Raw genomic sequence first — 17,992 nt, 5'->3', positions numbered from 1 at the left:
TTACTGAGTATACCAGGAAAAGTATACGGTAGGGTTATAAATGAAAGAATTAGAGGTAAGACAGAATCTAGGATTGCAGATGAGCAAGGAGGTTTCAGAGTGGGTAGGGGATGTGTAGACCAAGTGTTTACACACAAATAACCCGCACATAAAAGAGAGAAGCTTACGACGACGTTTCTGTCCGACTTGGATCATTGACAAAGTCACTGGTCAATGGTCCAAGTCGGACCGAAACGTTGTCGTAAGCTTCTCTCTTTTATGTGCGGGTTATTTGTGTTTCGTTCCAGTCACGATATTGTGCCTTTTTTGTTATTTACCAAGTGTTTACATTGAAGCATATATGTGAACAGTATTTAGATAAAGGTAGGGAAGTTTTTATTGCATTTATGGATTTAGAAAAGGCATATGATAGAGTGGATAGAGGAACAATGTGGCAGATGTTACAAGTATATGGAATAGGTGGTAAGTTACTAAATGCTGTAAAGAGTTTTTATGAGGATAGTGAGGCTCAGGTTAGGTGTGTAGAAGAGAGGGAGACTACTTCCCGGTAAAAGTAGGTCTTAGACAGGGATGTGTAATGTCACCTTGGTTGTTTAATATATTTATAGATGGGGTTGTAAAAGAAGTAAATGCTAGGGTGTTCGGGAGAGGGATGGGATTAAATTATGGGGAATCAAATACAAAATGGGAATTGACACAGTTGCTTTTTGCTGATGATACTGTGTTTATGGGAGATTGTAAAGAAAAATTGCAAAGGTTAGTGGATGAGTTTGGGAGTGTGTGTAAAGGTAGAAAGTTGAAAGTGAACATAGAAAAGAGTAAGGTGATGAGGGTATCAAATGATTTAGATAAAGGAAAATTGGATATCAAATTGGGGAGGAGGAGTATGGAAGAAGTGAATGTTTTCAGATACTTGGGAGGTGACGTGTCGGCGGATGGATTTATGAAGGATGAGGTTAATCATAGAATTGATGAGGGAAAAAAGGTGAGTGGTGCGTTGAGGTATATGTGGAGGCAAAAAAATGTTATCTATGGAGGCAAAGAAGGGAATGTATGAAAGTATAGTAGTACCAACACTCTTATATGGGTGTGAAGCTTGGGTTGTGAATGCAGCAGCGAGGAGACGGTTGGAAGCAGTGGAGATGTCCTGTCTAAGGGCAATGTGTGGTGTAAATATTATGCAGAAAAATCGGAGTGTGGAAATTAGGAGAAGGTGTGGAGTTAATAAAAGTATTAGTCAGAGGGCTGAAGAGGGGTTGTTGAGGTGGTTTGGTCATTTAGAGAGAATGGATCAAAGTAGAATGACATGGAGAGCGTATAACTCTGTAGGGGAAGGAAGGTGGGGTAGGGGTCGTCCTCGAAAAGGCTGGAAGGAAGGGGTAAGGGAGGTTTTGTGGGCGAGGGGCTTGGACTTCCAGCAGGCGTGCATGAGCGTGTTCGATAGGAGTGAATGGAGACGAATGGTATTTGGGACCTGACGAGTTGTTGGAGTGTGAGCAGGGTAATATTTAGTGAAGGGATTCAGGGAAACCGGTTATTTTTATATAGCCGGACTTGAGTCCTGGAAACGGGAAGTACAATGCCTGCGCTCTAAAGGAGGGGTTTGGGATATTAGCAGTTTGGAGGGATATGTTGTGTATCTTTATACGTATATGCTTCTAAACTGTTGTGTTCTGAGCACATCTGCAAAAACAGTGATTATGTGTGAGTGAGGTGAAAGTGTTGAATGATGTAAGTATTTTCTTTTTGGGGATTTTCTTTCTTTTTTGGGTCACCCTGCCTCGGTGGGAGACGGCCGACTTGTTAAATATATATATATATATATATATATATATATATATATATATATATATATATATATATATATATATATATATATATATATATATATATATAATATAGGGGGTGGTAGGAGAAAATTCTCAAACAGCTTCAGGGAGAATCTTGAGTTTTCCCTGAAGCAAGTTTATTCTTTTCTCTGAGGATGAGGGTCCCTATAACAGTTCTAGAGGTGGTACCTCCCTATATTATATATATATATATATATATATATATATATATATATATATATATATATATATATATATATGCAATAAGATCACAGTAAACAGGTAATTTCAGAATATGAAAAACAACCACTGTGAAAGAATAGAGAAATTCCAAGCGCTTTCGTGACTACTCACATTATCAAGGAACTATGAAAGTAAAGCATCCAAGGAAGGTATATAAGGGGTCTGGCCAACACCTCACTATCAGATCCCACAAACGGTTAAACACCTGACGCGCGCCGGCCCAACTGGACAGGTCCTTCGCACAACCCGCCAACAAACTATTCTACCCAAGAAAATTTTTTAAAAATTATTATTTGTCCAATGTATTATTAAATTCTTCCCAAATTCTATTAATTATAAATGGATCTAATTTAAATAAACCAAAGGAAATATTCATATTATTGTCAAAACTGCTTTTTATGAAACAAGATTCAATTATATTCCTGTCAGCCATGGACTTGCTTGATACTACTTTCTCAACTTTTTGAAAATCAATTGGATGGTTAAAATCTCTTACATGAATAAATAGAGCATTGGAATCTTGTCCAGTTCTAATGCTATATTTATGTTGTTTTAATCTTAGTTCGAGATTTTTACCAGTTTGACCGTAATAAACTTTATCGCAAATTTTACAAGGAATCTTATAGACACATCCATCAGCATTTTGGGGGGAATTCTTTATCAAAAGTTTTTTTTACTGTACCAAGATTTTTGAATACAACTTTAATATTAAAAGTCTTAAGAAGAGAAGGCATATCAACCAAGTTTTCATGGTAAGGGAGAACCAACATATTTTTAGTTGAATAAGGTTGGTTGTCCATTTTTGGATTGTAAAAAGTATTTCTAGCAACTTTAAAAGATTTATCAATTACATTTCTTGGGTATTTTAAATCATTACCTATTTCATAAATTTTGGATATTTCCTCATCTATGAAGTCTGGACTACAAATTCGTAAAGCTCTCAGAAACATTGATGAGAAAACAGACAGTTTAGCTCTATCTTGATGCAAAGAATAATAGTGGACATAGGAACAGTTATTTGTAGGTTTTGTGTAAATTTTAAATTTGAATTCATTATTACCCTTAATAATTAAAACATCTAGAAAAGGCAATGAGTTATTTTCTTCAAATTCAACAGTAAAATTTACAGAATGGGCTAAGCTATTTAATTTTCCAAGAAAATGGTGTATATCTACATTTTTGGGCATAAGACACAAAATATCATCAACATATCAGAACCATTTAGCTCTATTAGGGAGGATTGTGTTAAGCAACCTTGTTTCAAAAAATTCCATGTATAGGTTACTAAGAACAGGTGAAAGAGGATTTCCCATTGCCATGCCAAACTTCTGAGTGTAAAACTTATCATTAAATACAAATTTTGCATCAACAATGCAAAGTTTAATAAGTTTAATGATAGTAGGAACTGGCAATGGTAAATCATAGTTAACGAGTTCTTCAGATAAAAAACTTAATAAATCATCAACAGGAACTTTCGTAAACAAGGAAGTAACATCAAAACTAACCATGTTAAAATCATTTAAGTCAGTCAAGGAGCTTAATTTATCAACTGTTCCTATGTCCACTATTATTCTTTGCATCAAGATAGAGTCAAACTGTCTGTTTTCTCATCAATGTTTTTGAGAGCTTTACGAATTTGTAGTCCTGAGTTCATAGATGAGGAAATATCCAAAATTTATGAAATAGGTAATGATTTAAAATACCCAAGAAATGTAATTGATAAATCTTTTAAAGTTGCTAGAAATACTTTTTACAATCCAAAAAGGGGCAACCAGCCTTATTCAACTAAAAATATGTTGGTTCTCCCTTACCATGAAAACTTGGTTGATATGCCTTCTCTTCTTAAGACTTTTAATATTAAAGTTGTATTCAAAAACCTTGACACAATAAAAAAAACTTTTGATAAAGAATTTCCCCCAAAATGCTGATGGATGTGTCTATAAGATTCCTTGTAAAATTTGCGATAAAGTTTATTACGATCAAACTGGTAAAAATCTCGAACTATGATTAAAACAACATAAATATAGCATTAGAACTGGACAAGATTCCAATGCTCTGATAATGTGCCTGATATACCAATGTTCCTGATATACTAATGTAGCTGGTATACCAATGTGCCTAATATACTAATGTGGCTGGTATACTAATGCGGTTGGTATACCAGTGTGCCTGGTATACCAGTGAGGCTGGTATACTAATGTGGCTGGTATACCAGTGTGCCTGGTATACCAGTGTGGCTGGTATACTAATGTGGTTGGTATACCAGTGTGCCTGGTATACCAGTGTGGCTGGTATACCAGTGTGGCTGGTATACTAATGCGTTAAGTACAGCAATTAGTATATATTGTACCAAATAATGTCTTAACTGCTGACTGTACGATAAATTCTAATCCTGATCATATACGTGTGTTCCTTCAATCCGGATCCTTTGCGGTGTGTTCCTTCAATCCGGATCCTTTGCGGTGTGTTCCTTCAATCCGGATCCTTTGCGGTGTGTTCCTTCAATCCGGATCCTTTGTGGTGTGTTCCTTCAATCCGGATCCTTTGCGGTGTGTTCCTTCAATCCGGATCCTTTGCGGTGTGTTCCTTCAATCCGGATCCTTTGCGGTGTGTTCCTTCAATCCGGATCCTTTGCGGTGTGTTCCTTCAATCCGGATCCTTTGCGATGTGTTCCTTCAGTCCGGATCCTTTGCAGTGTGTTCCTTCAATCCGGATCCTTTGCGGTGTGTTCCTTCAATCCGGATCCTTTGCGGTGTGTTCCTTCAATCCGGATCCTTTGTGGTGTGTTCCTTCAATCCGGATCCTTTGCGGTGTGTTCCTTCAATCCGGATCCTTTGCGGTGTGTTCCTTCAATCCGGATCCTTTGCGGTGTGTTCCTTCAATCCGGATCCTTTGCGGTGTGTTCCTTCAATCCGGATCCTTTGCGGTGTGTTCCTTCAGTCCGGATCCTTTGCAGTGTGTTCCTTCAATCCGGATCCTTTGCGGTGTGTTCCTTCAATCCGGATCCTTTGCGGTGTGTTCCTTCAATCCGGATCCTTTGCGGTGTGTTCCTTCAATCCAGAGCCTTTGCGTGTGTTCCTCCAATCCGGATTCCTTGTGTTTCCTAAACTCCGGTTCCTTTGCGTGTGTTTCTCTAATCCTGATCCTTCTTGTGTGTTCCTCCAATCCGAATTCTTTGTGTGTTCCTCCAGTCCGGATACTTCCCGGTGTCAGACCGCAAGCTGAGCGACCCCAAGACTTCCTTTTTTGTTAAGTTAATATTAATTAACGACAGTAATAACCGTCACATTCAACAGTGGTCGTCACGACACTCCCTCAACGACCCACTTCCATACAGCAGTCAACAGCTCTTCCATTATAAGATACTTTCAGTACAAACAGTATATACGAAAAAAAATGCATCGGTATAAATATGTGAGGGTCAGTAGTGTGTAGTGTGGAGGGTCAGTAGTGTGTAGTGTGGAGGGTCAGTAGTGTGTAGTGTGGAGGGTCAGTAGTGTGTAGTGTGGAGGGTCAGTAGTGTGTAGTGTGGAGGGTCTGTAGTGTGTAGTGTGGAGGGTCAGTAGTGTGTAGTGTGGAGGGTCAGTAGTGTGTAGTGTGGAGGGTCAGTAGTGTGTAGTGTGGAGGGTCAGTAGTGTGTAGTGTGGAGGGTCAGTAGTGTGTAGTGTGGAGGGTCAGTAGTGTGTAGTGTGGAGGGTCAGTAGTGTGTAGTGTGGAGGGTCAGTAGTGTGTAGTGTGGAGGGTCAGTAGTGTGCAGTGTGGAGGGTTTGTAGTGTGTAGTGTGGAGGGTCAGTAGTGTGTAGTGTGGAGGGTCAGTAGTGTGTAGTGTGGAGGGTCAGTAGTGTGTAGTGTGGAGGGTCAGTAGTGTGCAGTGTGGAGGGTTTGTAGTGTGTAGTGTGGAGGGTCAGTAGTGTGTAGTGTGGAGGGTCAGTAGTGTGTAGTGTGGAGGGTCAGTAGTGTGTAGTGTGGAGGGTCAGTAGTGTGTAGTGTGGAGGGTCAGTAGTGTGTAGTGTGGAGGGTCTGTAGTGTGTAGTGTGGAGGGTCAGTAGTGTGTAGTGTGGAGGGTCAGTAGTGTGTAGTGTGGAGGGTCAGTAGTGTGCAGTGTGGAGGGTTTGTAGTGTGTAGTGTGGAGGGTCAGTAGTGTGTAGTGTGGAGGGTCAGTAGTGTGTAGTGTGGAGGGTCAGTAGTGTGTAGTGTGGAGGGTCAGTAGTGTGTAGTGTGGAGGGTCAGTAGTGTGTAGTGTGGAGGGTCAGTAGTGTGTAGTGTGGAGGGTCAGTAGTGTGTAGTGTGGAGGGTCAGTAGTGTGCAGTGTGGAGGGTTTGTAGTGTGTAGTGTGGAGGGTCAGTAGTGTGTAGTGTGGAGGGTCAGTAGTGTGTAGTGTGGAGGGTCAGTAGTGTGTAGTGTGGAGGGTCAGTAGTGTGTAGTGTGGAGTGTCAGTAGGGTGTAGGGTCTGTAGTGTGTAGTGTGTAGTGTGTAGTGTGGAGGGTCTGTAGTGTGTAGTGTGGAGGGTCAGTAGTGTGTAGTGTGGAGGGTCAGTAGTGTGTAGTGTGGAGGGTCAGTAGTGTGTAGTGTGGAGGGTCAGTAGTGTGTAGTGTGGAGGGTCAGTAGTGTGTAGTGTGGAGGGTCAGTAGTGTGTAGTGTGGAGGGTCAGTAGTGTGTAGTGTGGAGGGTCAGTAGTGTGTAGTGTGGAGGGTCAGTAGTGTGTAGTGTGGAGGGTCTGTAGTGTGTAGTGTGGAGGGTCAGTAGTGTGTAGTGTGGAGGGTCAGTAGTGTGTAGTGTGGAGGGTCAGTAGTGTGTAGTGTGGAGGGTCAGTAGTGTGTAGTGTGGAGGGTCAGTAGTGTGTAGTGTGGAGGGTCAGTAGTGTGTAGTGTGGAGGGTCAGTAGTGTGTAGTGTGGAGGGTCAGTAGTGTGTAGTGTGGAGGGTCTGTAGTGTGTAGTGTGGAGGGTCAGTAGTGTGTAGTGTGGAGGGTCAGTAGTGTGTAGTGTGGAGGGTCAGTAGTGTGTAGTGTGGAGGGTCAGTAGTGTGTAGTGTGGAGGGTCAGTAGTGTGTAGTGTGGAGGGTCAGTAGTGTGTAGTGTGGAGGGTCAGTAGTGTGTAGTGTGGAGGGTCAGTAGTGTGTAGTGTGGAGGGTCAGTAGTGTGTAGTGTGGAGGGTCAGTAGTGTGTAGTGTGGAGGGTCAGTAGTGTGTAGTGTGGAGGGTCAGTAGTGTGTAGTGTGGAGGGTCAGTAGTGTGTAGTGTGGAGGGTCAGTAGTGTGTAGTGTGGAGGGTCAGTAGTGTGTAGTGTGGAGGGTCAGTAGTGTGTAGTGTGGAGGGTCAGTAGTGTGTAGTGTGGAGGGAGTAGTGTCAGTGTGGAGGGTTTGTAGTGTGTAGTGTGGAGGGTCAGTAGTGTGTAGTGTGGAGTAGTGTGTAGTGTGGAGGGTCAGTAGTGTGTAGTGTGGAGGGTCAGTAGTGTGTAGTGTGGAGGGTCAGTAGTGTGTAGTGTGGAGGGTCTGTAGTGTGTAGTGTGGAGGGTCAGTAGTGTGCAGTGTGGAGGGTCAGTAGTGTGTAGTTTGGAGGGTCTGTAGTGTGTAGTGTGGAGGGTCAGTAGTGTGTAGTGTCTGTAGTGTGTAGTGTGGAGGGTCAGTAGTGTGTAGTGTGGAGGGTCAGTAGTGTGTAGTGTGGAGGGTCAGTAGTGTGTAGTGTGGAGGGTCTGTAGTGTGTAGTGTGGAGGGTCAGTAGTGTGTAGTGTGGAGGGTCAGTAGTGTGTAGCGTGGAGGTGTGTAGTGTGTAGTGTGGAGTAGTGTGTAGTGTGGAGGGTCAGTAGTGTGTAGTGTGGAGGGTCAGTAGTGTGTAGTGTGGAGGGTCAGTAGTGTGTAGTGTGGAGGGTCAGTAGTGTGTAGTGTGGAGGGTCAGTAGTGTGTAGTGTGGAGGGTCAGTAGTGTGTAGTGTGGAGGGTCAGTAGTGTGTAGTGTGGAGGGTCTGTAGTGTGTAGTGTGGAGGGTCAGTAGTGTGTAGTGTGGAGGGTCAGTAGTGTGTAGTGTGGAGGGTCTGTAGTGTGTAGTGTGGAGGGTCAGTAGTGTGTAGTGTGGAGGGTCAGTAGTGTGTAGTGTGGAGGGTCAGTAGTGTGTAGTGTGGAGGGTCAGTAGTGTGTAGTGTGGAGGGTCAGTAGTGTGTAGTGTGGAGGGTCTGTAGTGTGTAGTGTGGAGGGTAGTAGTGTGTAGTGTGGAGGGTCAGTAGTGTGTAGTGTGGAGGGTCAGTAGTGTGTAGTGTGGAGGGTCAGTAGTGTGTAGTGTGGAGTAGTGTGTAGTGTGGAGGGTCAGTAGTGTGTAGTGTGGAGGGTCAGTAGTGTGTAGTGTGGAGGGTCAGTAGTGTGTAGTGTGGAGGGTCAGTAGTGTGTAGTGTGGAGGGTCAGTAGTGTGTAGTGTGGAGGGTCAGTAGTGTGTAGTGTGGAGGGTCAGTAGTGTGTAGTGTGGAGGGTCAGTAGTGTGTAGTGTGGAGGGTCAGTAGTGTGTAGTGTGGAGGGTCAGTAGTGTGTAGTGTGGAGGGTCAGTAGTGTGTAGTGTGGAGGGTCTGTAGTGTGTAGTGTGGAGGGTCTGTAGTGTGTAGTGTGGAGGGTCAGTAGTGTGTAGTGTAGTGTGTAGTGTGGAGGGTCAGTAGTGTGTAGTGTGTAGTGTGGAGGGTCAGTAGTGTGTAGTGTGGAGGGTCAGTAGTGTGTAGTGTGGAGGGTCAGTAGTGTGTAGTGTGGAGGGTCTGTAGTGTGTAGTGTGGAGGGTCAGTAGTGTGTAGTGTGGAGGGTAGTGTGTAGTGTGGAGGGTCAGTAGTGTGTAGTGTGGAGGGTCAGTAGTGTGTAGTGTGGAGGGTAGTGTGTAGTGTGGAGGGTCAGTAGTGGAGGGTGTAGTGTGGAGGGTCAGTAGTGTGTAGTGTGGAGGGTCAGTAGTGTGTAGTGTGGAGGGTCTGTAGTGTGTAGTGTGGAGGGTCAGTAGTGTGTAGTGTCTGTAGTGTGTAGTGTGGAGGGTCAGTAGTGTGTAGTGTGGAGGGTCAGTAGTGTGTAGTGTGGAGGGTCAGTAGTGTGTAGTGTGGAGGGTCTGTAGTGTGTAGTGTGGAGGGTCAGTAGTGTGTAGTGTGGAGGGTCACTAGTGTGTAGTGTGGAGGGTCAGTAGTGTGTAGTGTGGAGGGTCAGTATGTAGTGTGTAGTGTGGAGGGTCAGTAGTGTGTAGTGTGGAGGGTCAGTAGTGTGTAGTGTGGAGGGTCAGTAGTGTGTAGTGTGGAGGGTCAGTAGTGTGTAGTGTGGAGGGTCAGTAGTGTGCAGTGTGGAGGGTCAGTAGTGTGTAGTGTGGAGGGTCTGTAGTGTGTAGTGTGGAGGGTGAGTAGTGTGTAGTGTGGAGGGTCAGTAGTGTGTAGTGTGGAGGGTCAGTAGTGTGTAGTGTGGAGGGTCAGTAGTGTGTAGTGTGGAGGGTCAGTAGTGTGTAGTGTGGAGGGTCAGTAGTGTGTAGTGTGGAGGGTCAGTAGTGTGTAGTGTGGAGGGTCAGTAGTGTGTAGTGTGGAGGGTCAGTAGTGTGTAGTGTGGAGGGTCAGTAGTGTGTAGTGTGGAGGGTCAGTAGTGTGTAGTGTGGAGGGTCAGTAGTGTGTAGTGTGGAGGGTCAGTAGTGTGTAGTGTGGAGGGTCAGTAGTGTGTAGTGTGGAGGGTCAGTAGTGTGTAGTGTGGAGGGTCAGTAGTGTGTAGTGTGGAGGGTCAGTAGTGTGTAGTGTGGAGGGTCAGTAGTGTGTAGTGTGGAGGGTCAGTAGTGTGTAGTGTGGAGGGTCAGTAGTGTGTAGTGTGGAGGGTCAGTAGTGTGTAGTGTGGAGGGTCAGTAGTGTGTAGTGTGGAGGGTCAGTAGTGTGTAGTGTGGAGGGTGTAGTGTGTAGTGTGGAGGGTCAGTAGTGTGTAGTGTGGAGGGTCAGTAGTGTGTAGTGTGGAGGGTCAGTAGTGTGTAGTGTGGAGGGTCTGTAGTGTGTAGTGTGGAGGGTCTGTAGTGTGTAGTGTGGAGGGTCAGTAGTGTGTAGTGTGGAGGGTCTGTAGTGTGTAGTGTGGAGGGTCTGTAGTGTGTAGTGTGGAGGGTCAGTAGTGTGTAGTGTGGAGGGTCTGTAGTGTGTAGTGTGGAGGGTCAGTAGTGTGTAGTGTGGAGGGTCTGTAGTGTGTAGTGTGGAGGGTCTGTAGTGTGTAGTGTGGAGGGTCAGTAGTGTGTAGTGTGGAGGGTCTGTAGTGTGTAGTGTGGAGGGTCAGTAGTGTGTAGTGTGGAGGGTCTGTAGTGTGTAGTGTGGAGGGTCTGTAGTGTGTAGTGTGGAGGGTCAGTAGTGTGTAGTGTGGAGGGTCTGTAGTGTGTAGTGTGGAGGGTCAGTAGTGTGTAGTGTGGAGGGTCTGTAGTGTGTAGTGTGGAGGGTCAGTAGTGTGTAGTGTGGAGTAGTGTGTAGTGTGGAGGGTCAGTAGTGTGTAGTGTGGAGGGTCTGTAGTGTGTAGTGTGTGTAGTGTGTAGGGTCAGTAGTGTGTAGTGTGGAGGGTCAGTAGTGTGTAGTGTGGAGGGTCAGTAGTGTGTAGTGTGGAGGGTCTGTAGTGTGTAGTGTGGAGGGTCAGTAGTGTGTAGTGTGGAGGGTCTGTAGTGTGTAGTGTGGAGGGTCAGTAGTGTGTAGTGTGGAGGGTCTGTAGTGTGTAGTGTGGAGGGTCAGTAGTGTGTAGTGTGGAGGGTCTGTAGTGTGTAGTGTGGAGGGTCTGTAGTGTGTAGTGTGGAGGGTCAGTAGTGTGTAGTGTGGAGGGTAAGTAGTGTAGTGTGGAGGGTCTGTAGTGTGTAGTGTGGAGGGTCTGTAGTGTGTAGTGTGGAGGGTCAGTAGTGTGTAGTGTGGAGGGTCAGTAGTGTGTAGTGTGGAGGGTCTGTAGTGTGTAGTGTGGAGGGTCTGTAGTGTGTAGTGTGGAGGGTCTGTAGTGTGTAGTGTGGAGGGTCAGTAGTGTGTAGTGTGGAGGGTCAGTAGTGTGTAGTGTGGAGGGTCAGTAGTGTGTAGTGTGGAGGGTCAGTAGTGTGTAGTGTGGAGGGTCTGTAGTGTGTAGTGTGGAGGGTGGCTAGTGTGTAGTGTGGAGGGTCAGTAGTGTGTAGTGTGGAGGGTCTGTAGTGTGTAGTGTGGAGGGTCAGTAGTGTGTAGTGTGGAGGGTCAGTAGTGTGTAGTGTGGAGGGTCAGTAGTGTGTAGTGTGGAGGGTCAGTAGTGTGTAGTGTGGAGGGTCAGTAGTGTGTAGTGTGGAGGGTCAGTAGTGTGTAGTGTGGAGGGTCAGTAGTGTGTAGTGTGGAGGGTCAGTAGTGTGTAGTGTGGAGGGTCAGTAGTGTGGAGTGTGGAGGGTGTAGTGTGGAGTGTAGTGTGTAGTGAGGGTCAGTAGTGTGTAGTGTGGAGGGTCAGTAGTGTGTAGTGTGGAGGGTCAGTAGTGTGTAGTGTGGAGGGTAGTGTGTAGTGTGGAGGGTCTGTAGTGTGTAGTGTGGAGGGTCAGTAGTGTGTAGTGTGGAGGGTCAGTAGTGTGTAGTGTGGAGGGTCTGTAGTGTGTAGTGTGGAGGGTCAGTAGTGTGTAGTGTGGAGGGTCAGTAGTGTGTAGTGTGGAGGGTCAGTAGTGTGTAGTGTGGAGGGTCTGTAGTGTGTAGTGTGGAGGGTCTGTAGTGTGTAGTGTGGAGGGTCTGTAGTGTGTAGTGTGGAGGGTCAGTAGTGTGTAGTGTGGAGGGTCTGTAGTGTGTAGTGTGGAGGGTCAGTAGTGTGTAGTGTGGAGGGTCTGTAGTGTGCAGTGTGGAGGGTCAGTAGTGTGTAGTGTGGAGGGTCTGTAGTGTGTAGTGTGGAGGGTCAGTAGTGTGCAGTGTGGAGGGTCAGTAGTGTGTAGTGTGGAGGGTCTGTAGTGTGTAGTGTGGAGGGTCAGTAGTGTGTAGTGTGGAGGGTCTGTAGTGTGTAGTGTGGAGGGTCAGTAGTGTGCAGTGTGGAGGGTCAGTAGTGTGTAGTGTGGAGGGTCTGTAGTGTGTAGTGTGGAGGGTCAGTAGTGTGCAGTGTGGAGGGTCAGTAGTGTGTAGTGTGGAGGGTCTCCAGTGTGTAGTGTGGAGGGTCAGTAGTGTGTAGTGTGGAGGGTCAGTAGTGTGTAGTGTGGAGGGTCTGTAGTGTGTAGTGTGGAGGGTCTGTAGTGTGTAGTGTGGAGGGTCAGTAGTGTGTAGTGTGGAGGGTCAGTAGTGTGTAGTGTGGAGGGTCAGTAGTGTGTAGTGTGGAGGGTCAGTAGTGTGTAGTGTGGAGGGTCTGTAGTGTGTAGTGTGGAGGGTCTGTAGTGTGTAGTGTGGAGGGTCAGTAGTGTGTAGTGTGGAGGGTCAGTAGTGTGTAGTGTGGAGGGTCAGTAGTGTGTAGTGTGGAGGGTCAGTAGTGTGTAGTGTGGAGGGTCTGTAGTGTGTAGTGTGGAGGGTCTGTAGTGTGTAGTGTGGAGGGTCAGTAGTGTGTAGTGTGGAGGGTCTGTAGTGTGTAGTGTGGAGGGTCAGTAGTGTGTAGTGTGGAGGGTCAGTAGTGTGGAGGGTCAGTAGTGTGCAGTGTGGAGGGTCTGTAGTGTGGAGGGTCAGTAGTGTGTAGTGTGGAGGGTCTGTAGTGTGGAGGGTCAGTAGTGTGTAGTGTGGAGGGTTTGTAGTGTGTAGTGTGGAGGGTCAGTAGTGTGCAGTGTGGAGGGTTTGTAGTGTGTAGTGTGGAGGGTCAGTAGTGTGTAGTGTGGAGGGTCTGTAGTGTGTAGTGTGGAGGGTCAGTAGTGTGTAGTGTGGAGGGTTTGTAGTGTGTAGTGTGGAGGGTCAGTAGTGTGCAGTGTGGAGGGTTTGTAGTGTGTAGTGTGGAGGGTCAGTAGTGTGTAGTGTGGAGGGTTTGTAGTGTGTAGTGTGGAGGGTCAGTAGTGTGTAGTGTGGAGGGTCAGTAGTGTGCAGTGTGGAGGGTTTGTAGTGTGTAGTGTGGAGGGTCAGTAGTGTGTAGTGTGGAGGGTTTGTAGTGTGTAGTGTGGAGGGTCAGTAGTGTGTAGTGTGGAGGGTTTGTAGTGTGTAGTGTGGAGGGTCAGTAGTGTGCAGTGTGGAGGGTTTGTAGTGTGTAGTGTGGAGGGTCAGTAGTGTGTAGTGTGGAGGGTTTGTAGTGTGTAGTGTGGAGGGTCAGTAGTGTGTAGTGTGGAGGGTTTGTAGTGTGTAGTGTGGAGGGTCAGTAGTGTTCAGTGTGGAGGGTTTGTAGTGTGTAGTGTGGAGGGTCAGTAGTGTGTAGTGTGGAGGGTTTGTAGTGTGTAGTGTGGAGGGTCAGTAGTGTGTAGTGTGGAGGGTTTGTAGTGTGTAGTGTGGAGGGTCAGTAGTGTGTAGTGTGGAGGGTTTGTAGTGTGTAGTGTGGAGGGTCAGTAGTGTGTAGTGTGTACTGGCTACTACAACACAACACAAGCATGAGGGTGTTGACCATGTACTGGCTACTACAACTCAACACAAGCATGAGGGTGTTGACCATGTACTGGCTACTACAACACAACACAAGCATGAGGGTGTTGACCATGTACTGGCTACTACAACACAACACAAGCATGAGGGTGTGACCATGTACTGGCTACTACAACACAACACAAGCATGAGGGTGTGACCATGTACTGGCTACTACAACACAACACAAGCATGAGGGTGTTGACCATGTACTGGCTACTACAACACAACACAAGCATGAGGGTGTGACCATGTACTGGCTACTACAACACAACACAAGCATGAGGGTGTTGACCATGTACTGGCTACTACAACACAACACAAGCATGAGGGTGTTGACCATGTACTGGCTACTACAACACAACACAAGCATGAGGGTGTGACCATGTACTGGCTACTACAACACAACACAAGCATGAGGGTGTTGACCATGTACTGGCTACTACAACACAACACAAGCATTAGAGTGTGACCATGTACTGGCAACTACAACACAACACAAGCATGAGGGTGTTGACCATGTACTGGCTACTACAACACAACACAAGCATGAGGGTGTTGACCATGTACTGGCTACTACAACACAACACAAGCATGAGGGTGTGCCCATGTACTGGCTACTACAACACAACACATGATCCTGGTTCACACTTAATCTCTCACGTTACCTCAGTTCTTGTTTAATACAGAAGATCAGTACGGAAGTGTTACTGTGTACGAATGGTATATAATACCGACAAGATGAGATTAAGGCACATGTGCAACATCTGGGTATCTTTATTGTAGACGTTTCGCCATCCAGTGGCTTTATCAATACAAATTCTAGGACATAACTTGAAGACAGTAGAACTATGTACAGAAGATGAGGTAATCAGTCCCTCAACCTAGGAGTAGGTGCGAAGAGCACCATAGTCGTGGAGATTCTGAAGCAGAAGAAAGGATCCTGGCGCTTATATAGTAACGTCAGGTGTAGCAGACGAGGGCATATTCACTGGTAGGCGGGATTCCCCAGTGGAAGTAGGTCCTTCCCAAAGAGATGGGTTAGTTGTCGTAGGTTGAGGGACTGATTACCTCATCTTCTGTACATAGTTCTACTGTCTTCAAGTTATGTCCTAGAATTTGTATTGATAAAGCCACTGGATGGCGAAACGTCTACAATAAAGATACCCAGATATTGCACATGTGTCTTAATCTCATCTTGTCGGTATTATATACCATTCGTACACAACTTGTCAGACACTGCAACATCATGGAATCTTAATTCTGAGGACATGTACATAACCTTCACGGCTACGACAACTACTACTACAACTAACCCATCTCTTTGGGAAGGACCTACTTCCACTGGGGAATCCCGCCTACCAGTGAATATGCCCTCGTCTGCTACACCTGACGTTACTATATAAGCGCCAGGATCCTTTCTTCTGCTTCAGAATCTCCACGACTATGGTGCTCTTCGCACCTACTCCTAGGTTGAGGGACTGATTACCTCATCTTCTGTACATAGTTCTACTGTCTTCAAGTTATGTCCTAGAATTTGTATTGATAAAACCACTGGATGGCGAAACGTCTACAATAAAGATACCCAGACGGAAGTGTTATTATCGAAGGAGAGAGCTAAGGCTGAGAGGCACTCAAGGATTATAGTACTCACTACAGTACTCACATAAAACTATACGCATCTTCCTTGACTTTCGGATCATTAGCTGATCCTCACTTTCGGCTCATGCCTAGCTTGCCACGGTTCAGTCAGGTTCTCTCATTCCATCTAACCTTATTACTCGCCTCTCTCCAGCTTCGCCTCTCCTCATTAAGATCAGAGGTTAAAGGCTAAAGATTACACTCTTGAAGGTCAGTGACCTCCATATATACACAAAAAAATAGTTATGAGAAAATGTCCTCACTTTGAACCTAACATCTCATTAGTAAGTCTAAAAACAGTAATGGCACTGACGTGGGTTTGTAATGTTACATTTTCTTCCCTCCTCTTAAAAAGAGAGATTTAGAAGAGTCTACGATTATCCTAACTTTTAATATTTTTTTGTGTGACCTTAAAATCTACAATTTCCTTATACACACAAGAGCTTAACTCACTAAGAAGAAGAATGTGAACCCGCTGAGTCTGCTGATGTCAGCTCACATGAGAAAAACACGAAAGGATCTATTACACGTAATGTTAACTGATCGTTACACCCAAACCCACCGAGACACTTTCAAGAAATTAATATATATAGATTCTTCTGATCCAGATTAAAGTGTTCGGAATAGTGTGATAGAGGTGTGGGAGGAGCCTCCAGCAGCTTCCTCTGCCCTGAATGACCACCATGCGTTCACAGCTTCACACAAACAAATATATAATTCACATACACACTGGTGGACGAGATCTGAGGCTCCGAGAAATATAACCCAACAACAGCAAACAAAAGATGGAAGATATCAGGAAGTTTTGGGTCTTACGGTCAATGTCTGTAAAGGTTGATTTTGTGCGTCTCGAAGTTTTCCTAGCTGGAGGACAATTCCTCGGGATAAATAATGGTAATTATTAGTTACCATTACAAGTTACCATTACAAGTTATCATTACAAGTTATCATTACAAGTTATCATTACAAGTTATCATTACAAAACATGAACTTCAGCGTGTCTCCTATCACGTCTAATTTCTGTCGTTTTAGTGACTTTATTAGTTTAAGTTGTTAAACACAGTGAGGTTAACAACACAGCCTCAACTTTTTCATTAAGCTCTAGTGTAATGATAGAGGGGAAGGTGGCGGCGGAGGCGGCGGAGGCGGCAGAGGCGGCGGAGGCGGCGGAGGCGGCAGAGGCGGCGGAGGCGGCGGAGGCGGCGGAGGCGACAGCTACGACAACGGGGATGATGACGATGGTGGTGATAGTTTTGGTTGTAATAGTAGTGGTGGTGATTGTGGTGGTGGTGGTAATGGTGATAGTGGTGGATGGAGGTAGTGATGTCAGAGGTGGTGATGCTGGTGGTAATAGTGGTGGTACTGATAGTGATGGTGTTGATAATGGTGTTGGTAGTGGTGATGATACTCTGTACTCAGCTCTCACAGCAAAAGCAATTCCATTATTGTTTCCATTACATCCTATTCCCAACTTTCCTGTTGTCGTTGTTCATCATTCTCATCCTCGTCATCCTCTCCCATATCTCATCATTCATAATTTCGATTATACCAGATAGTTTGTTTACATCTGTGTATAATAACAGCAAAGGTATTTACAGCGAATAACCCCGAGTTTACTGTTTGTCAAATGTCACGATAGCGAATCAGGACCTCTTGCAGATCACTGACATTAAGATCAAACGCCCCTTCTTAACCCGTCTCTCGTTTAGCGAAGCATATCAACACGGAGGTTTCATTATTTATAAGCACAGCATATTATGCGAGGAAACGTAATTAAATCCTTAAACTATATACCGTGTTAGGTAATGAATGGTTGGGCCTGTACCCCGTCAGAGAGCTGGCCTTCATAATGACTTTAATTCCACGTTGCGGGGGGAAATGATTGATGGATGGGACATGTGGTTAGTCACTAGATAACAGGAAATCTTTATTTATATAATGTCTGGCGAGATTACACGCTGGATATATCATAATGGACATGTTGAGCACTGGTTGTCTGACAAAGTATAGCCTCTCAGTCAAGTGCTCCGCTCTACGATCTTATTTTGCTGGAATCGCTAAAAACTTCTCCACATTACCAAGGCTGCCTGCAAGAGCTGGCTGGCCTTGTGCTTATCACGGCATCAGATGGACCTGATAATTGTAATTTCCCCAATTACTGCTTCTCATTATCGTCACTATAGCTGATGGAGGTGATAGTGGAGTGAGAGAGAAAGAGAGAGAGAGAGAGAGAGACAAAGACAGAGCAGGAGAGAAAGAAATATGGAGTTTGAGTGTGTGTGTGTGTGTGTGTGTGTGTGTGTGTATCTGTCTGTCTGTCTGTTTGTGTGTAATACTGAACGTGAGTCATTACATTATTTTCTGAAGACAGTCATTATCAGTGTGGTGAAGCAAGGTATCAAGCGCCGTGTATTGTTGTCTCACAGGGTGTGGGAAAGCAAAAAAAAAAAAAAATGCCACTGAACCGAACGTTTAATCTTACTCTAAATTACAATGCCTATAATGCTTTCAATTTATTTTACGCTAGTATTTTGTTTTATGCGTCTAAAGTTTTACATTTCACTGCTTCTGACATACACTCCATGTTCACTACAGTCTCCCTCCCATAGACACCTTCTCCCACACATTTTTCCCTCTTACACACCACCAGTACTATACATTTTCTCTACCATACACTCTCCCTCTCACATTTTCCCCTGCCATACACTGCCCCTTCATTCTCCCTCCCACAGTGTTGGAGAAGATGCTGTCATGACTGCTCTCTGAGCCTTGGATGACAATATAAAAAGAAACTGGAAACGACAAAGACAGCAGAAAAATAATGAGAGCA

The sequence above is a fragment of the Cherax quadricarinatus genome, chromosome 15, assembly GCF_038502225.1.
Source record: "Cherax quadricarinatus isolate ZL_2023a chromosome 15, ASM3850222v1, whole genome shotgun sequence".
In the NCBI taxonomy this organism is placed as follows: Eukaryota; Metazoa; Arthropoda; class Malacostraca; order Decapoda; family Parastacidae; genus Cherax; species Cherax quadricarinatus.
This window is presented reverse-complemented; position numbering follows the sequence as displayed.